We start from the raw sequence: 23,320 nt of genomic DNA, 5'->3' as shown, positions 1-23,320 counted from the left end.
ACCTATTGAGTGTTAGTCAAATGTGTGATCAAGGAAATGAAGTAGTATTTCGATCAAATGGATGTGCTGTTCGTGAGCTTGATACAGGAGAAATCATGATCAAAGGCATAAGAACTCCAAACAACTTATACATACTCAAGGGAGGTCAATAACAATGCTATCTAAGCAAAAATGATGAACATTGGCTATGGCACAGAAGATTATGGCATCTAAGCTTCTCTCAAATAAGAAAATCATGCAAATTCAAAGTTGTTCGTGATCTTCCTGATATCAGCATTCCAGAAAATACAATATGCAAATCATGTCGATTTGGTAATAAAACCAAAGCACATTTCCCTGAGAAGGAAGGATCAGCTAGTAAGCCTCTTGAACTTGTTCATACTGATTTATGTGGTCCATCAAGGAAAAATTCACCTCATGGAGAAGAATACTTTATATTGTTCATTGACGATTTTTCCACAATTTGTTGGATAGGACTTCTAAAGCATAAAGATGAAGCATTTGAAAAGTTCAAAGCCTTCAAAGCTTTGGTTGAAAATGAATCAAAGGCCTCATATCTGATCAAGGAGGGGAATTTACCTCGGATGAATTTTTCGACTTTTGTGAAGAACATGGAATAAAATTAGAATTCTCCACCACACGAAATCCTCAGCAAAATGGAGTGGTAGAAAGGATGAACAGAACTTTTCAGCAAATAGCTTGTGCCATGCTAGATGAATCTAGAACTCCTGCAACCTTCTGGGGTGAAGCTGCATTTGCTATCGTCACTATTCTCAATAAAGCAAACGATCGGGTAAACAGCACTCAAACTCCACATGAAATTTGGTATGGTAAGACTCCTACTGTAAAATACTTCAAAGTTTTTGGAAGCAAATGTTACATCAAAAGGACTGATGAAAAACTTGGCAAGTTTGAACCCAGAGCAGATGAAGGCATTCTCCTTGGTTACTCTTCCTGAAGTAAAGGATATAAGTGTTATAATCAAAGACTTGGGAAAATTATTGAAAGTATTGATGTTGTGGTTGATGAAGTAGGAAAAAATCCAAAGCAAGTAAAAGCCGAATATTGTGGAGAAGATGAGAATTATCCTTCCACATCAAATCAGACTAATTCTGAAGAAGAAGAAACCAATGAAGCACCAGAAGAACAAATAACTGCAGAAGAGAAGACTCCATCCAAGTATGTTCAGAAAAATCATCCAGAGACTCAAATTTTGGAACAGAAAGAGGCAAGTGTGCAGACAAGAAGAACTATTATAGAAGCTTCAAGCTATCTAGCATTACTTTCCTCCATCGAACCTCAAAATGTAAATGAAGCATGCAAAGATGAATGTTGGGTCAAGGCCATGAATGAATAACTTGATCAAATTGAAAAGAATAATACTTAGGAATTAGTTCCTAGACCTCATGATAAAAATATCATAGGAACCAAATGGATATTCAAAAACAAGCTGAATGAAAATGGAGAAGTTATTAGAAACAAGGCTAGACTTGTTTGTAAAGGGTATTCTCAACAAGAAGGCATATATTTTGAAGAAACTTTTGCACCTATTTCTAGACTTGAAGCCATAAGAATGTTCCTCGCTCTTTCTAATTTTCAGAAATTCAAAGTATACCAAATGGATGTAAAATCTACCTTTCTTGACAGAGACTTAGAAGAAGAAGTATATATTGAGCAACCAGAAGGATTCATCCTTGGAAATGATGCAAAACTTGTATGCAGACTCAAAAAGACTCTCTATGGTCTAAAACAAGCTCCAAGGGCCTAGTATTACCGTCTTGATGAACACCTCCATCAACAAGGTTTTTCAAAAGGATTAGCTAATAGCAATCTATATACAAAGATTGGCAATAATAAATTGCTAATACTTGTTGCGTATGTTGATGACATCATTTTTGGTAACAATGAAGAAGCCATGAGTCAGAATTTTTCTTCGGTAATGCAACAAGAATTTGAAATGTCCATGCTTGGTGAGCTCACATATTTTCTTGGTCTACAAGTTCAACAAAAGAAAGTTGGTATTTTTCTGTCACAAACCAAGTATCTCATTGTAAGAATTTACAGGGTAAGTTCCACAGAAATAATACCAAAAGGACACCGCTCACAACCAGATCTCAAATCAATACACCAGTATTTTTGACGTGGTTAAAACCCTCAGAGTGCAAGGAGGGAAACAGTCCACGGCCTGTCCCAACGTGGGTACTACATGCAATTTATTAATCAAAGAATGAAAATTTACATAAGCTTCTCTCATGCACGGATTACCCGAACAATGACCCTCCATGCGCTTTAAATAGAACTCATGGACCAATCGGGTGTCAAGCCATGGATCAAGTGTCGGTAATACCGAGGTGAGAGTGAACCGTCGGATCACTACATATCGTGACCGTCGGATTGTAAGTTACAAAATGTACAACGGTAAAGAAACACACTTTACCTAACTCTAACCTAACTCTATACTAGACCAAGTTGAACTTAACTATATCCTATGTGTCGGAATATCCTAACATCCCCCCTTAAGAACAACTTGGGATAGGATTGAAGGATTTACAAATATGACACAATAGGAGAAGGAAGGAGGCACTAGAGCCTATCCCCCCTTAGTGACAACTTCCTGAACTCCAAGCATATATCGAAGTTTAGTGAACTTCGCCTCTGTGAGAGCCTTTGTGAAGATGTCTGCAACCTGATCATCTGTTGGACAATATTGCACTTCAAGAACATGGTCATGAATGAGCTTTCTGATGAAGTGCATGTGTAGTTCAATGTGTTTTCTGCGCTGATGCTGGACTGGATCTTTGCATAGCTGAATGGCACTTTGATTATCACACCAAAGTGTGGTTGGATGCTGCTGCTCAAAGCCAAACTCTGATAGGATCTGACGAAGCCACAAGGCTTCCTTACTAGCTTCCACGGCACCACGATACTCTGCTTCTGCTGACGAAAGAGAAATGGCAGCCTGTTTCTTACAAGCCCATGTAATAGGTCCTGAACCAAGAGTGAAGACATAACCGGCAGTAGACTTCCGATCATCAGGGTCACCAGCCCAATCAGAATCAGTGAAACCAACTAACAGAGGAGCTGCTTTGGCACTGTAATGAATCCCAAACTGTACTGTACCTCGAACATAACGAAGTATTCTTTTAGCTGCTTTCCAATGACTTTCACGGGGGTTTTGCATAAAACGAGCAACAAGGCCAACAGCAAAGGAAAGATCAGGACGAGTATGGGTTAAATACAAGAGTTTTCCGACAAGTTGACGGTATAAGGTAGCATCAACTTCAGGAGAAGTACAAGAGACTGAAAGTTTGACTCCAGACTGAAAGGGAGAAGGGGCTGGCTTACAGTCTTCCATGTGAAAATGACGAAGAATATCACAAGCATACTTGGACTGGGAAAGGAAAATACCCTCTTGGGATTGCAAGACTTGAAGACCGAGAAAATAGTGTAAGTGTCCTAAGTCTGTCATTTCAAATTTCTTTTTAAGGCTGGACTTCACATGGTTTATAAGGTTGGGATCACTACCAGTAAGAATAAGATCATCAACATAAAGAACAAGGATGATAAGAGAGTTGCCCACTTTCTTGGTGTAGACAGTATTGTCAGAATGACACCTAGAAAAGCCAGATTCTAAAAGAAAGCTATCCATTTTGGCATACCAAGCCCGAGGAGCTTGCTTGAGGCCATAAAGGGATTTCTTAAGTCGACAAACAAGGCTGGAGTCTGTTTGTATGAAGCCAATGGGTTGTTCCATATAGATTTCTTCCTGCAAGTCCCCATGCAAGAAGGCAGATTTAACATCCATTTGATGGACTTCCCATTTTAAAGAGGCAGCAAGGGAAAGAACAAGGCGGATAGAGTTCATTTTGGCAACAGGGGAAAAGGTTTCAGTGTAGTCAATGCCTTCAACCTGTGAAAAGCCCTTAGCAACGAGACGAGCTTTATGTTTATCAACTTTCCCATCTGGTCCATACTTGGTTCTGTAAACCCATTTACATCTAACAAGTTTGCGTCCCTTTGGTAGAGGAACAAGATCCCATGTATCATTTGTCATCAATGAATGATATTCTTCATTCATAGCTGCTTCCCAATGTGGATGGCCTGAAGCTTCTGCAAAAGTGTCAGGATCATGATTTACTGGAGCTTGAGCCAGTAAAGAAGAGGCTCTTTCAAACTGAGAACGTGTACGTCGCTGATCTGTAGGATCACCGGCAAGATCACCTGCTGCATCCCGAGTAGCACGGACCCATCTTGGAAGTTGAGGATCCTGAGAAGGTGGGGGAGGATTATCATCCTCGCTTTCATCATCTGAAGAAGAAATGTTTTCAAAGATAGAAGAGATAGGAAGAGGTGGCACATCCGCCGGACTAGGCTCGCAGGCCGATTTATTTTCATCAAATTTTACATCTCTTCTAATGATAACATTTTTGGACTTAAATGGAATAAGTCTATAACCTTTTACATCTTCAGAATATCCAACAAAAGTACATTTCTCACTCTTAGGTTCTAAAGCTTTATGCTTTTCATCTGGAATATGGGCCCATGCTTCACTTCCAAACACACGAAAGTGACTTACATCTGGTTTAATGGAACTCCAAGCTTCTTCTGGAGTGATATTCTCTAGAACCTTAGTAGGAGTGCGATTGATTATATAATTTGCACAATTAATTGCTTCGGCCCAAAAACTAAGACTGAGTCCTTTAGATTGCAGCATACAATTAGCCATTTCCTTTAAGGTGCGATTTTTCCTTTCAGCTACACCATTTTGTTGTGGAGTGTATGGAACAGTATGTTGCATTTGAATTCCATTTTCGGTGCAAAAGTTGATGAATGTGTTTTTAACATATTCTCCACCATTATCAGTTCTTAGCTTAAGAATTTGATGTCCAGATTGTTTTTCAACAAATGCTTTGAAGGCCAAAAAAGTGGTAAATACTTCGCTCTTGAGTTTTAAGAAGTATACCCAAGTGCGTCTGGAGAAATCATCAATGAAAGTTAAGAAGTACTTGCAGCCAGAGAATGAAGCAACAGGAAGAGGACCACATAAATCACTGTGCACAAGCTGTAAAGGGGCTGAGGCGTGCCAAGAGGCACGTTTGTCAAAACTGTCCCGATGATGTTTTCCGAGTACACATCCGGAACAAACACCATCTCTGCAAGATACCATAGGAAGACCTGTCACCATATTTTCTTTACATAGATGCTGAAGGGAGCGATAGTTTAAGTGACCAAATCGCTCATGCCAAAGTTTGCTCACTTCATCATTATGAGCAACAAATACTGAGGGAAGATTGGATGACCCAAAGTTGTGAAACTTATACAACCTTTTGGAATCATCAGCAAGACCAGTAGCTAGAATCTGTTTAGGATCTTTTAGATCCTTGATTACAACATCATGAGGTGAAAATTCAACAATTTTACCTTCACCTGAATGAGTTATCTGATAGACAGATAGAAGGTTGCAGGATAAGGTTGGAACACATAATACATCATTAAACTGACCATTGTCTAGATGAACAGTTCCAGTCCCTACAACATTAAGAGATCTATCATCACCAATATATATATTTTTGGTGTTACAATCATTTAAAGAAGAAAACATGGCTTGGTTTTTGGCCATGTGACAAGAGGCTCCAGAATCAATGAGCCACTCATGAGAATGAGAAGAAGAAGAAGATACATTTAATGCATAACCAGACTGAGATGATTGACAATGACATGCAGAAAGTGCCATTCCGGAAGTTGAAGTTGAAGTAGGCTCCACATGGATGTTATGTTTCTTCATTGCGGCTTCCAAGGCTTCCATCTTCTTAAAGCATTTAGATTCTAAGTGGCCATCTCGATTACAAAAGTTACAATGTCTATCAGTCTTCTTCCATTTGTTTTTATTGGTCTTATCATTTTGCTGAAATGATCTTTCATTTTGAGGCTGAGATGGTTTAGGACCATTCTTTTGAGGATATGACTTCTTAGGATTCTTTGAATTTGGTTGCTGCTGGGCGGCTAACGCTTTCGTGGAAGAGTTTCCAAGATTAAGAAGACCAAGGTGTAAGAGTTTTTCTTGTTCTCTTATTAAGGAATCACAAAAGGAGTCAAAGGAAGGGGCCTTGTAGTCTTGTCCTTGACAAATGAAAGCTTCCCTTGTAGAATGGAAAGTGGAAACAAATACAGAGTAGGCTGGTCCCAACTTAGTAAGGATGGAATAAATAAGGTTACCATCTTCTTTCTTAACTTTAACACCTTCCAAGAGATATCTAAGGGTCTTGAATTTGGACAAGAAATCTTCAATGCAAGAAAAATTATTAGGATCCAAAGTAAGCAGCTCATTTTCAAGTTGATGGGCTCTAATTTCATTTTTAATCCCAAAAACTTTAGCAAGTTTTTCTAATGCTTCATGAGGAGTCTCAAGTTCTGCAATGTGGAATCTAAGATCAGGAGAAATAGACATCCCTATCAAACCACGTGCTTGATCTTGTCTATTTTCCCATTTTTCCGCCTTGTCTTCATCTTTTGGTTTCTTCTCTTGGTCTGTGGCTATTCTGAAGAGACCTTTACTTCTAAGTAAATCTTCCATGTAGGCTACCCATTGGAAGTAGTTAGTGCTGTCAAGAATGACTTGGCATGGACTTTCCATTTTTTTTAAAAAAACTGAAGCTGAAGATGCTGAAAGTAAGTGTTCCAATGGATAGATCTCGAAAAAATAGGCGGTTTTAAAAAAAACGGCTCTGAAAAAGGCTTCCGGATGAAGAAGTTATGGCTTTTTGAAAAAAATTTGTTGACGTTGCCGGCAAAGTGCGCGAATGTGCGGGAATGAAAAAATCCGCCCCCACAAAATGGAGACTTGAACCCAAGACCTCTACTCTCTTAAAATAGCTTTGAACCAATTGATCTATACAAAAAATTTGAGAGAGAGAGAGAGAGAGAGAGAGAGAGAGAGAGAGAGAGAGGGGGGGGGGGGGCCTTGGTTTGCGTGCTTGCCTTGAGAAAGCTCTTTTTCCCTACAAAACACAAAACACAAAACCCAACACGAATATGCAAAGAAAAACGAACCTTGCGGCTCGAAGTTAGCTTTAGCCAAAAAACTAGAAATTTAAAAAAAAAAAATCTCAAAGTTAGCTTTAGCCGAAAAACTAAATATTTTTCTCAATGTTTCTGATTTTCCGAGATCACACTAAGGTGCAGGGAAAAGAGCATACGCATGAGAAAAATCCTTCCTTTCTGTTTCTGATTTGCCCAGATCGCACAGAGTCGCAGGGCAAAGAGCATACGCAGAAATGAAAGGTATAGATCCGGTTAAAAAAAAGGCTAAATAAACTGAGACCGAAATAAGCAGAGAGAAAATAACAGTAAACTGCAAAAAAAACACTGTATACCTCCCGATCTGAAAAATGACGCAGCTAGGGCTACCGGAAACCTTTTCGCGTGAAACGAAAGGGGTTCCTCACTGGAACAGATGCTCCGAACGCAACAGAGCAGTCCTCTCGGCCCGAAAGCAGTCAGAAACAGCAGATCTAGGAAACGACAGCCGCATGCAGTTCTACCGGCTTCAGATTTGGATCACCAACGGACGCGGCCCTCAAATAGCTCTGATACCATGTAGGAATTTACAGGGTAAGTTCCACAGAAAGAATACCAAAAGGACACCGCTCACAACCAGATCTCAAATCAATACACCAGTATTTTTGACGTGGTTAAAACCCTCAGAGTGCAAGGAGGGAAACAGTCCACGGCCTGTCCCAACGTGGGTACTACAGGCAATTTATTAATCAAAGAATGAAAATTTACATAAGCTTCTCTCATGCACGGATTACCCGAACAATGACCCTCCATGCGCTTTAAATAGAACTCATGGACCAATCGGGTGTCAAGCCACGGATCAAGTGTCGGTAATACCGAGGTGAGAGTGAACCGTCGGATCACTACATATCGTGACCGTCGGATTGTAAGTTACAAAATGTACAACGGTAAAGAAACACACTTTACCTAACTCTAACCTAACTCTATACTAGACCAAGTTGAACTTAACTATATCCTATGTGTCGAAATATCCTAACACTCATGTAGATCTTGAAAAAATACTGCATGGAAGATTCTAAACCAGTATGTACCCCTATGGTAACAGGATGCAGTCTCAGCTCAAATGATAAATCAGCAGCAGTACATCAACCAACCTGCAGATCCATGATTGGCAATTTTCTTTATCTAACAGGTACCCGACCAGACATCATGCATGCAGTAGGAATAGTTGGAAGATTCCAAGCCAATCCAAAGGAATCACACCTTCAGGCAGTCAAAATGATTTTCAAATATCTTCAAGGAACACAGAATTTTGGTTTACGGTATCCTAGAGATACAGATCTTACACTTTATGCATATATAAATGCAGATTGGGTAGGAACCGTTGATGACAGAAAAAACACTAGTGGTGGTTCATTCTATATGGGTTCCAAATTAGTGTCTTGGTTCAACATGAAACAAAGTTCAATTGCATTATCTACAATTAAAGCAAAATATGTGGCTGTTGCATCTTGCTGCACACAACTCCTTTGGATGATGCAAACATTGCAAGACATTCATATCACATGTAATCCACCCATATCCATTCTATGTGACAATACAAGTGCAATCAGTATTTCAAAGAATCCAGTCATGCATTCCAAGACCAAACACATACCCATCAAAAATCATTTTCTATGTGAACAAGTGCTTGAACAAAAGGTCAAATTGGAGTATGTTCCCTCTAAAGAATATGTTGCTAATATATTCACCAAACCACTACCCAGAGAGACATTTGAATATCTTAGACAGAAGCTGGGAGTAGTTGATGCATCATCTTACTGTTGAAACTTATTTGTTTCAGAGCAAAGTGGTTATACGTGAGTTTCCTGAAGCATATCACATACATACGTTGGTTTCAGTGGATACAGTCGCGTATATGTTGGTTTGAAGAAAAAAAGTGGGCCAGACTCAGGATGAAAAGAGTCTGATATGGGTCTGACAGTGATCATCTGGCATAGGTTCAGGAGGAGCATATACTTCTAATAATTCATTGTTGGCATTATCTTAGAAGATCTTGGTACAAATTCACAGTTGTTTTTTATTCTGGTGGAACAGGTTCAGGGGGAGATCATGGTTGCTGGTCTGGGGGAGATCATAGTTTTGTTTTAGATATTTGGTCTCTATGTCATGTATATCTTTTAATTTCAAGGTCATGAAATGACCTAGTTTGTTTCCCCACTATGCATGGGATGGATGATGTAATGTTCTTGTTTTGGCATGTATAAACATTTGGTATATACCCACGTGGTTGGGTGGATGAGTCAAACTTGGTATATCCCAACTTGGTTGGGAGATGGATGTATGTACGAGTCATTGGTGATAGGAAGGTCATTTATGATGTATGTATAGAGTCATCTTTTTGCAGACCTTGCTTATATTCAGGGGGATCATGGACAACACACTTTAGCATATCAGAGAATTTGCATGTACTCAGGGGAAGCATAACCCTTTGCCCTTGATGACAAAGGGGGAGAGTGACTGCGAGTTTCCATCAAGTCCAAAGGGGGAGATTGTTGGCATTATGATACAGATTTGGCACTATGACACAGGTGTTGTCCTTGATGGCAACTCACATAGATGACAGATCATAGTTCAGACTCACGGAATGAAGAAAGAGAGGTATATGTCGGTTCCCCATTGACCAAGCCACGTGTACACGTGGGTTCGTAGACCAAAAGGTGTGTATAGTGTACACACGCACTTTCACAGAAGAAAAGGCGTGTACATGTTGGAAAAAATAGTTTTTGGTCCATGGTATTTTGATCCATGGTATTGGTCCAAGGTATCTTGTCCAAAGTGTTGACCCCAGGTATTTGGTCCAAGGTATTGATTCTAAGTGGTTTTGGTCCATGGTATTGAGTAAGGCCTAAGACTATAAAAGGAGGAGAAGATCATTAGGCAAGGATACTCAAGGATTTAATATCTAATGAAGAGCAAGATCTAGAATACGGGCTATTGGGTTATGGTGCATAGCTGGATCCGAATCAAGTATGAACCTAAGCACTTGATGAAGGATAAGTTCTATTGATGGGTCAAGATCTTAAGGCTTGAAGAGAAGTATCTTTGTGTGGTTTTGATCTTTTATCTGAATAACTGGCGCATGTTATAATCTGTAAATATGATGATCTAGGTATAACTGATGTATGGAATTGTTATAAAGTTTAAATCATCATTTACAGATCTATACACAGGTTCACTTTAGCAAAGGCGTGTATACACGCTGGTTTTGCATATCAAAACAGTGTATACATCTTAAAATTGATTTGTAGATCTGTACGCAGGTTCGCCTTGAGAAAACAGCGTATGTACACAAGTTCGACACATTGAAGTAGTGTATACCTCATAAAATATGTTTTAGCTACTTCTGTTTGCTGTTGAAGTGTTCTAGGTTTTGGCTTGGGTTCTAGTTACTATTACTGTATATTGGTTACAGTATTCTGAGAAGTGATTGATTGATTTAGTTTTGGTTGGTGCAAAGGAGATTGGTTGATGGAGATATATTTGATGTTTTATTGATGTTATTGATGGATCCAGTCTGAAAATTTATGAAACGTGGTCCCTGGAAGAAAAGAGAAGGTTGTAGCCTTTTGTAGGCTAGCACCTACGTACTAGTAAACACATCAGCTAGTACAAGACCTAGGGGGTTGTAGCTCCCTTCCAGGAGACGCTGGAGAATGAGAGAAGGTTGTAGCCTTCTTCAGGTAGAAGCCTGCATACTGGTATAAGACTGCACCAATACAAAAATTGTAAAAGAAGTTTCTTATTTAAAGAAAGATAGAGACGATTGCAGCAGGTGGTTTTCACCCACATTGGGTTTCCACCTTATATCTTGTGTTCATGTGTGTGATTTTCTATTCTATTTTTACTACACCTGGTTACTATTTATATGGTTATGATATACAGATTAAAGATCAACATATGAAGTATTAACTAAATTATAAGTTTGCAGGGTATACGCTAGTTGCCTTAAGTACCGTTGTGTATACACACAAGTTTCATTAATTGAAGTAGCGTATATGAATCTGATTATGGAAATGAAATATTATTGGCTTGATAATAATGATTCACCCTCCCCCCCCACCTTCTCATTATAATTTCCAACATTTAAGGATGAACCAGCTTCTTCAGCAGATGCCAAATTTGATGTTATGTTAAAGAAAATTGAGAAATTGGTTGACAAGATAACTCCTCCCACAGGTGAGCCTCAACCCCAGATTCAAAATCCCAATTTCAAAAGGCCACCTAGACCTTAGGTTCATCAAAAGAATCTATATGAAAAATAAGCAGTCAAACTTCCATTTCCTGAGAATTTTGCTGATGAGGAGGATAATGAAGAGACCGAACATTAGCAAATTAATTGCTTTTATGATGAAGAAAATCATGTATTTTTAACTAAGGAAGAGAATGATAGGTCAGTTTAATGTTCAGAAGAAAGGGATAGTAATCAATTGATGTTTGACTCAAATATATATCAGCAAATCTACAATAATGTTGCTATTTATTTCCAGAGACAATATAACCTCAGAGGTAAAAATGTAGTTTTTGCTAAATCTCCTCCTGTGAAAGTTGCAATTGAGCATAAACAAGTTGAGTCTAAGAAAGAAGATGAACCTAAGAAAATAGTGGAATCAAATAAGGATACATCTAAGAAGGGTGATGAAGGAAAAAAACAAGGAAATGTGAAGGATTTGGAAAAATTTAAGTCTTTTTTCAGTTTGGAAAATGAGATAGGAAAGATTAAGATATCTATTCCTTTTGTTGAATTGTTAAAATATATCCAGTATAAAGAACAGATTGTTAAGATGGTAAAGGGATTACCAATTGATAATACGCTGAATATGAATACTCATGATTCTTTGGGCATCCAAGATGATTCACCTACATTCTTATTTGGTCCTCATGCTACTAAGATAAATGAAGATGTGCCCCCTTTTATGTTAGCTTTAACATTCATGATATGGTTTTGCATAATGCAATGCGTGAATCAAGGGCTTCACACAATTTGATGCCAAAGATTGTTATGTATAATTTAGGGCTAGATATCACTAGACCTTATAAAGATTTGTTTTCAATTGATTCAAGAAAGGTATAGTGTTTAGCGTTGATTAAAGATTTGGTTGTAAATTTAACTCAAATTCTAGAAAAGAGTATTGTGATGGATATTGTGGTGGCATATATACCGCCAAGATTTGGAATGTTACTTTCTCATTCTTAGGTAGCCAAAGTGGGTGGTACTTTGCAAATGGACATGTATTATGCTTCCATCCTTGTTTTTGGAGAAATAAGGAGGCTCTACATCGAGGTACAAATGAAATATGTGGTAAGTAGTAAGGCTGAACTAGACAATCATCCTATTTATGTTGTCGATATTTATTTGGGGTCAGAGATTATATATAATGACTTGAATTTGGAGGAAGAAAATCAGAAGCAAGTGGAAGATCAAGTTCAGACAGAAAATAAGTACCTGACATGAATGAGACAAGGATCATGCATTTTTATGGGTCTATTTGCAAAGACGGATCAATAGCTGGTATATGGATCATTACACCATATGGAGGTAGTTAAGTGTATTATTTCAAGTTATATTTTGAATTCTCTAAAAATGTAGCTGAATGTGAGGTTTTACTTATTGGTTTGAACAAACTCAAGGAGGAAGAGCCTAAAAGGATCCATATTTTTGGGGACTCAAATGTTGAAAAGTGTGCAACAAGAAATGCTAAATTTAGGAAGTGATAAAAATAGAACTGCTAAAAATAGCACTTCTAAAAATAGCAGTTTGGCCAATGAGCATTTTGACCACCTTGGGTGAGAGGTGAAACTGCTAAAAATAGCATTTTTGGGTCCCTTCCTATTTTTAGCAGTCCCTGGTCTAACTATAGGAAGTAAAAACGAATTTGGTCTTACCAGTAGCTTAAAATATTAATTAATTAATTCTCCATGATTTAATTAGTTAAGGAAAAGAAAACTTGAAGTCTCTGTGAGAACATGCAATTATTTCTCCACTAATTGGGGAATGTGTCCTTGACTTACTCCACTGATTGAGGAATTAAGGATGAGTTCTATATTGAGAGTATCAGTTGACTTAGTTTAACTTAGTCAAGTTCAGTTACATTAATTTAACAAGTTGTTAAATTAATGAGATATAGTTTGTTGATGCTTGCATGCATGTGACAACTATTATTTTCAGATAAATGTGTATTCACTCATGGATAACTAATGCATGTCAGTTCTGTCAAAGACCCAGTTGAGATCAGAGAAGGGATAGTGTACTATTAGTTGGATGAATATTTTTCCTATAAAGGAAGCTCATCCATGATGAAGATTTAGCTCCTTTAGGTTTGTGCAGTTAGATCAGAGGTTAGTGAGTGTGTGAAGAGGCCAATTCACACAGGTGGCGGCACTCGACCCCAAGTAAAACTGCACAAGGAAATAGGAGGCTTGGAGGGCAGAGGAGAAGGTTTGTGAGAAGCCTTTGACTGACTATGAGTAGCAGAGGTATTGCAGAGAGAGCAGGATAGCTTTTGAGCTGATTCTTTTTGTAATACTAGTTATATTTCCACTTGTATGAGAATACAGAGATGGGGTTTTAGGTAGGTGATTTCCTCGGGTAAATTCTTCTGTGTTATGTGTGATTGATTCCTTCTTATCAGTTATATGTGTTCTTATTGATGTTGCTCATGGTTGATTAAGCTTTCACTAAATTGTTTGTAGTAGTAGATCAAGTGTTTTGCTTTAGTACATTGCATTACCAGGTTGATCTATAGTGGGAATTTCTACATGGTATCGAAGCTAGCTGATTTGTAGAAAAAGTTCTACATGGTATCAAAGCTAGCTCATTTGTAGGAAAAATTCTACAAAATTCTACATCAAAGCTTATTATAAATCAGGTCAAAGGAATATATTAGAAAAAAACACCTAAGGATGAGAGCTTACAGAAATGAAGTTTGGAACTTATTTGGTAATTTCTTTGTCGAACCCAAAATTTTAGTAATTTCTAGACAAGAAAATTATTCTAGCACTGATCCGGACTTAAACAGGAACGCAACAAATTACAGAGATAACCATAAACACAGATATGCAGTCGAAATAATACTTCATTTCATTAATGTAAAATACTAAAATATGTTTACAAACAGTAATGGAAATAAACCAGCTAGGGCGATGGTAGCTTATCTCTGAGAAGAGATGTGGTGGCTACATGCCTCTGAACTGTTCTCAACTCTGTTACAATGAGGCTCAAAGGTCTATTTATTGTTGAGAAACAATGTAAAACCCTTCACATCCCGAAGCCTAACCCTAGAAGATGAAACGCCAAATTGTGGGCCTCGTTTGGGTAAATTGGTACATCAATTTCCCGGGGTCGTGACTTTGGCATACGATCTCCGTTTGACGCGTACAATAGCTCGTTAGAAATATCTATCCGAGCACTACAACTTTAGGAATGGAAAGATCAGTCCATGGACCCATGTTTCCCCCAAATTTCCCAAAAAAACGTTGTTTAGGGCCTCAAAACGGCTCTGGAAGTTCAGGACCTAAAAAACTACTAAAAATAGTAAATTGTGTTACAATTTAGGAACTGAAAAAGCTGAAAGATATAGTTGTGGGGCTCCAAATGGGATAGGTTGGTGGCCACCAACATCCACCTGGATCAAGCACGACACAGCAAGTATGTTCAAAAATCCTATTTACCCAAATAAGAAATATCAGATAGAAATGAGATATAGACCTTCCATTCCAATCAACATTAAACATTGGCAGTTCCTTCAATATGATCAAAAAAATAAGATTTTTTTGGAAATGACTGAGGATTTTTCCAATAGTCCCATTGATGAATATAGATATTCAGATAACCAGGCTTATAAAAACAATTTTTTAAATACTATAGGTGATCAAAAAATAATTCAGCTAAGCAATAACTTCTTGCCTAGTGGGTTAGTGCCTCTGGAAAAATTATTTGACAACAATGATGTGGTTGTTAAACCAAAGATAAAGCCTAATAGAAATGAATTAGAAGATTTTAATTTAGGGACAAAAAAGGAACCAAAAATTGTCAAAATTTCTAACTCTTTAAATGAAGAGCAGAAGGAAAAATGTGTTTCTTTATTGAAATATTTTCTGATGTAATTGCATGGATATATGAAGTTTTAAGGGTCTATGACATAATTATAATTCAACATGCTATACCCTTAAAAGAAAATGAAAAACCTTTCAAGAAAAAAGTGAGGAGAATAAATCCAAAGTTGTCTCCATTAATAGAGAAGGAGGTTAAAAGTTGTTGGATGCTAAGATTATAATTTCCTTGATATTTTCCAAATGGGTTGCTAACCTTGTACCAGTGAGGAAAAATCATGGAGATATTCAATTGTGTGTGGACTTCAAAAATCTAAATAAAGTTTCTTTGAAGGTTAATTACCCACTACCTAAGGTGGATCATATTTTTCAAAGTCTTGTTGGTTTAGAGAGGATTTCAGTGTTAGATTATTTCCCAGGGTAGAATCAGATATTGGTGCATCCAGAAGGCCAAGAAAAGACAGCCTTTATTATGCCATGGGGAATGTTCATGTACTCCAAAATGCCTTTTGGATTAATGAACGCAGGAGCTACATTTCAAAGGGAACTAGACATATCCTTTGCAGCGGAGAAGAATAAGTTTGTGGTAGTCTATCTGGATGATATCATAGTATATGGAGCACTTAGACATCTCAGACAAGTGTTTTTGAAATGCAGAAAAATTGGTATTTCACTGAACCCCAAAAAATCAATTTTTTCTATGGAGGGTAAGCTATTGGGTCATATAGTATCTAAAGATGGCATCCAAATTGATCCACAAAGAGTTGAAACAATACAGAAGCTTGAGTTCCCCGGAAGTAAAAAAGAGGTTTAGTAATTCCTCGGTAAAGTAATTTAATTGTGGAGATTCATTCAAAATTTTGTTGAAATCTTAAGGTTAATTAACAGCATGTTAAAAAAGGACAGTGAATTCAAGTGGACACTTGTAGCTAAAAAATATTTTGAAGAAATCAAATCAGAAATAACTAAATCCCTTGTTCTTATTAGCCCAAATTTCTCAAAAGAATTCCTAGTCTTTTCATTTGCTTCAGAACACATGATTTCAAGAGTCTTGTTGTAGAAAATTAAGGACAATCAGAAGCAGCCTATTTCATTTTTTAGCAGAACTTTGAGAGATGAAAAACTAAAATATAGCATTATGGAAAAACAATCCTTTTCATTGGTAAAAGACTTGTAGGATTTTAGGGTATATGTTATGCACTGTCGTGTAATAACATTTTTTCCCAATTTTGTTGTAAAGGACATCCTAAGTAATCCTGATAGTGATGGTAGAAGAGCCAAGTGGATAACAATATTATTGGAGTATGACCTAGAGATTAAACCAAAAAAGTTACTCAAAGTTCAAGGTCTACAAAAATTGATCACTAAACCAATCGTGACACTTTGGGTATAATTTTTTTCACAATATGTTCCAATGATTCAAAAGAAAGGTTGGTTTTTAAAGTATCCAATGAACTTTGATATTCACCCTGGTACAGTGACAATCTATGTTTTGAAAAATTAGGAATCCCCACTAGGGATGAATAAAACCGGAGCATGGTCATTGAAGATGAAAGATGCCATGTTATGTTGTCTTGATAGTTATTATTTTTGGAAAGAGCCAGCAGGGATCCTTTTGAATTGTCTCGTTGAAACTAAAGAAAAAAAATTGGTGGAAGAATTTCATCAAGGAGTGTGTGGATGGCATCACTATTAGAAAGCAATAGAAAATAAAATCCTTAGGGTAGGCTACTATTAGCCAACTCTTTTTGTGGGTGTACATACTTTTGAAGGAAAAACAAAATTATTGTCATTGCCTTTTAAGCCCATCTTAGTAGAAACTCCTTTTCAGCAATAGGGGTTGGAATTTATTGGAGAAATTCATCCACATTCTTAATGACATCATAAGTGGATATTAATTACTACATATTACTTTACTAAATGGATTAAAATCATACCAAAAAGAAAGGCTACTGATAATGTGGTGATTCAATTTTTAGAAAGTATTTTTTCAAGATTTGGTAGCCCTAGAAATATCATAACAGATAATGCTCAGACTTTTAAATCTCATAAAATGGTCAAATTTTGTGAGAATTATCATGTTACCTTAGTTCATTCAACATCCTATTACCCCCAGGGTAATAGACTAGCTGAATCATCTAACAAAAGTCTAGTCAAAATCATTAAGACACTATTAGAGGAAAACAAAAAGGCTTGACATACCAAGTTGAAGTTTGCACTATGGGAAAATAGAATCAACACAAAAAAGTCTATTGGCACATCACTATTCCAGGTAGTCTATGGCATATAAGTATTTTTCTCAGCTTCCTTGAGTATACCCGTGATGAGACTATTGCAGGAACATGATGCAAAGCCAAATTATTTTCAAAGAAGGAGTAATCAGCTTATTGAAGTACATGAGCTAAGAGAGAAAGTATATAATCAGTCTCAGTTGTTCCGGGACAAAATCAAGTAACTCCATGATAATAAGGTAAAGGAGGATGATTTTAAAATTCAGGATTTAGTCTTGAAGTGGAATACGATATTTGAGGAAAAGGGGAAGCATGGAAAGTTCGATCATTTATGGAAGGGGCCTTATAGAATTGTTGCTTTCTGAGGTAAGAATATTTTTTTTTTGGACGATATAAATGTAGTTATGTTGATTTGAGGTCCAGTGAATGGATGCTTCTTAAAACATTTCCTGGTTTGAGAAATATCAGTATTCATATTTCATTGTACATATCCATGTTCATAGCAGTTTGCAAAGTTGGACAACAACTTTGAAGGATTTTAAGCCCGAGATGAAGGACATAAGATTCTGATTATTGGTTTGCACAATCTGAAGGAATTTTAGTTTCATTTTTTAAAATTAATTTAAACAGTTCTAGAGTGTTTATTTTTTAATAAAACATATTAAAATTTTCAGTTTCTTCAAAGTTGTTTTTCAGAGTTATTCAATTCAATGGATCTGCACAGGGTTAGCTTGTTCTTTAATTCCTCCTAGGGAGAGAGTATCCCCATTGGATCCAGTTTTTAGCACTATGTGTGTACCTTTCCAAAGGGTTCAAAATGGTTTTGATCATCGAATTATAATTTCAGTTGATAAATCAGTGAAGGGTCGTGTATTGGCTTATATAACTTTATGTGGAAGGGTGATATAAACTTATAAACATGTCAAGGGCTTTTATTTAAGTTTGATTTAAGTTTCTCCTAAGGTTTTACAGTGGGTATAATCTTATCGGGTGTTGATGGGTAGCGTTATGAAATATTTTCGTAGCGCCTATAGCTGGTGCTACAAAAATATTTTGCAGCGCCGCGCTACGAAATATTTTCATAGCGAAATGAAATATAAAGTTTCTCATCACCTATTTCATAATTTTATGTGAAAAATTTAGGTTTTAGCAAGTGTGGACCCTAGTTAACACTAATGTGATATTTGGCAAGGTTTATAAACTCAACAAAGTTTTTAAAAATAAAACCCTAATTCAGCATTTTTCAGTTTTCAATGTTTCCATAAATTGTGTTATAGTGTGCAAAAAGGTCGTAAGAGAAAGGGTTTATGTGTGCAACCAGGATATTTAAGGTGTTTAAACAGTGAGAACAATTGAAGATGGGAACATCTATCCATGTTAAAATATTTGAGTCGGGTGGATTGTGGTTCGACGTTTATCCAAAAATGATGTCATTGTTCTGAAATGCAGCCTGCAAATCATTTTGTTTTCACTTCAATGGTTATAACTTGAGTTGATGCCAAGAATTAATTCAATATTTTGATGGTAGCACAACAAGGATAAGTGATTACCAGTTTGTAGACACTGAACAATCAGTTGTTGAGGCCACAGCTTGCCTATGGAAGGAGAAAATTGGTTCAAAAAGCAACTAATGCAGAATGTGTATTTAAACTTCTTTTTTAAGGAAGATTGCCAAAACCCTAATTGGAGCATGGGAATTCCCCAGAACATGTTGAGGCCTTAATGGTATACCCCTTTAAGGACTATGCATCTCTTCTTCATGTGTGAAGGCAGGTATTCTAAGGTTTATTTATATCATTTGTGGTTTCTCTATCACTTAGCTAGTTTTGGAAAAATGAGCTTACCTTATTTATTACATCAAAGTCTGCTTAAAATGTCCACTAAGGCCAGAACCAAACCAAAACTATTACCTCGTGACATATGTCACCATGGCCTGATTAAGATATTGTATATACATGAGTTAGACAAGAAAGTACAAACCCTAAGACAAAGGACATGGAGAAACCCTACACCCAAAAGACAAAAAAAGGGTAGGGCTAAAACTCCTGTTGAAAACCTAGATCTCGAAACAGAGGTTGAATCCATTGATGTGCATGTTGAGAAAAACTATGTAAATGAACAATAATTAAGTTTTATGAAAGGAAAACAAGAGGAAAACAGAAGCAGATGGAAATAGAGCAAGATGCCAAATATAAAGTAGAAAAAGGTAAAAAATGCATGAAAATAGAAGAGGTAGGCCAGGAGACAAAAACTAGGGTTTACAGTAGAAGACCTCAAACTTTGCCCACTAATAAATTGAGGTTAAATCTAAAGTCAAAGTGATAATTGATGAGTAGGAGAGTGGACCTTCAAAGGGAAAGAAAAAATCTACAAAACAGAGGAAAATAGAGTTTGCAAAAAGAAAGGCAAAAGAAACCTTAGTAGCCAACAATATTATCCATGAGAGTAGCAAAAGGGTTATAAGGTCTCAAAAAAACCAAGATGGTTTGAGTATGGTCACTCAAGTGGTTGTATCCATGGAAGAATGACTAAGTTTTCTCGTTAGATCAGTACAAGGATCCCAAAAACCAATGCAACTATTGTAACATTGATGGTCATACAAATGAGAAGTGTTAGAAGTAGCATCTACAGCTTAACTCAATGAACAAAAAGAGAGATAATAAGAAGAAGAATTGCACGGTCACTGATTCAAGCAATTAGGTTGAAATCATCTCATGCATGGATGAGAATATTATTTATACCTCAATGTATAGGGAGGTGAATCTGAGTAGCCTTCAACAACAGGAAGAGAAATAATTTACCAAACTCTTCCACATAAATATATAATTCAAGAAGACAAATATTGATGATTTTTTTGAATTAGGATCACAGGCGAATCTCATTATAGCAGAGCTAGTCAACAACTTGGGATTGGAAGTTTGTGATTATCGAAGTCCATATCCATTATGATGGGTAAATAAGGATGAAAAATGAAAGGTAACTAAATAGTGTAAAATTAGAATTACTATCGATGTTGATTTTATTGATGAATTATAACTAGATTTGGTTCCCTTTGATGTACGTGGAGTAGTGTTAGAAGTCCCTACATGTACATGTAGCGTGTAATCTTCATGCAAAGAGCCAACTAGTACTAGCTCATCAAGGATGGAAAATAATTCACCATCAACGCACACAAAGGAAAGTTGAAAATTTCACTGGTAAGTTCCAACCAAGCCAAGATAATGATCAATTATAGCTAGAAGTTTGTTTATTATTTATAAGAGAGAATCGGTCTGTAGAAGATTCAGTAAGAGAAAAGGCATCCCTGGAGGGGTGTACTAAGAAATAGAAATAGTAACTTGAAATTTTGCTACAAGCACACAACGATGTGTTCTATGACCCTAAAGGGATACCACCAAAGAGGGAAGTGAAGCATGAGATCCAACTATTATCGAACTCCTTGTTACTAAGCATTGGGTTGCACAAGTTGTTTGCTATAGAAGCAAATAAGGTGAAGAAACCATTGCAATAGCTACTAGAACAAGGTGTCAATCGACCGAGTACACTACAATGTGGGTCACCCATCATCACTGTGCCAAGGAAGGATGGGACTTGGTGGATTTGTATTGATTATAGGGAACTTAAAAAAATCATGCTTAGGAACAAGTACCCCCTACCAAGGATAGATGATCTTCTAGATCAGTTTCAGCAACAGAAATACTTCACCAAGCTAGACTTAAGGTTTGAATATCTCCAAGTTCAAGTTAGAGAAGAAGGTACATGAAAGACATACTTCAAACCCAGGTAAGTTTTATATGAGTGTTTATTCATGCCATTTGTCCTGTGCAATGTGCCAACTACATTTATGAGGTTAATGAATGATATATTATGCCATTTTATAGATCATTTTTTTATTGTATATTTGGATGATATATTAGCATGCAATGATACCTGAGAGGAGCACATCTCACATTTGATGTAGGTATTGGGGACATTAAACAATTACCAACTACTACCAAATCTCAAGAAGTGTGATTTTGTGCAGTAGTATTTGGTGTATTTAGGGTATGTGATAAGTGGATGAGAGTTGAAGATAAATTCTGCTAAGATGGAGGCCATCATGAAATGTTTGGTTCCTACTAATGTTTCTGAGGTTAGGAGTTCTAATGAGGCGGCAATGTATCTGAAGAAATTCATAGCCTCATTTTTAGTAGTAGCAACACCACTTCATGCCATAACAAAAATTGACAAGAGTTTCCAATGAGAAAGGGTCAATTGATGGCCTTTGAGGAGCTAAATAAGAAGATCATCCAAGCACTAGTTCCAAAATTATTGAAATTGAAACAATCCTTTGAAGCATATACAGATGTCAGTGGGTGTGTTATGGGAGTGGTTTTGATATAGGGAGGAAGGTATTTATGCTACCATTCTGAAGTATTTCATGGGGAAATCCTTAATTGCCCTACCTATGACAAGGAGATCTATGCTCTGGTGCAAGATGTGAAGAAGTGGAAACATTATCTGATGAGAAAGGAGATGGTAATAAACACAAACCCCCATCCACTACAGTACCTATATGGATAGAGTAAGCCACAATAGACTAAGAATTAAAAGTGAATGGATTTTCTACAGAAGTTTCATTTAGTGATCAAGTATAACAATTGAAGCACAAACATGTTAGATGACATGCTTTCAAGGCCACCCACATCAAATATCATAGCTTTGGGAACTATAATTCACATGTAACCATTCATCCTTGATGTATACAAAGAGTCATATTTAGATGATGAGGACTTCAAGGAGGTGTTTCAGTAGTTGTAGAGCCAGAGTCATGTGCACAATGGTGACAACACAATTGAATTCCATCTCTAGGATGGGTTACTTTACAAGATAAATAAGTTATTTGTTCCTAAAGGTGAATGATTGCAGTTGATTAGAGAGGCTCACACCTTTAAGGGTGCAAGGCACTTTGGTGCAGGGAAGAAAGTGGCCAACTTGCAAAGCTATGTATATTGGCCCAAGATGCAAGAACATGTAGCTAGGTTCATAACATGATGCATGCTTTGTTGTACCAGCAAGCCTAGTAACGAGAAACAAAGTCTATATCATCCCTTACCTATACCTATTCATGCCTAAGAAAGAATTTCCATGGAATTTATGGGAGTTTTATAAACTACCAAGAAGGGACATGACTACATGTTCATGATAGTTGACAGGGTCAACAAGATGTGTGATTTGATGCCCTGTAAAAATACCATCAGTGGGAAGGAAGCGACAAGCTAGCTCTTTGGACAAGTATGGGTCTACTTTGGGATACTAAGGAGTATCGTTAAGGTAGGGACATGATATTTCTCAATGTAGCTTGGACTACATTTTGGGAGAAGATGGACACAAATTTGAAGAGGTCTACAACATTCCATCCACAGACAGATGGAAAAACATAAGTAGTCAACAAGACTTTAATGCATCTTTTGAGGGTTTAGAATCAGAAGCATCTGAAGACCTGGGATGAAAACCTGGTATAAATACAACACTATTATAATAGAGTATTCCACACTTCTACTAGTAAGTCCCCATTTGAAAATTTGTTTTGGACATTTTCCACCTTCACCTTTGGAAATTGCATATAGATAACAGGAAGAGTAAGGGAAGATATTACAATGGATGCCTTAAGGGAAAAATTAAAAAAAAAAATATATATATATATATATATATCAAGAAGATCAAGAAGATCAAGAAAATCCATATCTAGGTCCATAAGAAACTATATAATTCACAAGAAAAATATAATGTTGGGCATGATCAGCACTGAACAGAGAAGTCATTCAAGGTGGTAGACGGAGTATGGCTAATGTTGAACAAGGAGAGGCTACAAGGTCTTGGTAAGAAAATAAAGGCTCTACATTATGGTCCCTTTGAGATACTTAAATATGTGGGGATAAGGCCTATAGACTTAATATACCCCCATACATGTGCATTTA

The sequence above is a fragment of the Pinus tabuliformis genome, chromosome 2_1 (assembly GCF_031772625.1).
Source record: "Pinus tabuliformis cultivar Carrire ecotype Pingquan chromosome 2_1, CPIR1, whole genome shotgun sequence".
Taxonomy (NCBI): Eukaryota; Viridiplantae; Streptophyta; class Pinopsida; order Pinales; family Pinaceae; genus Pinus; species Pinus tabuliformis.
This window is presented reverse-complemented; position numbering follows the sequence as displayed.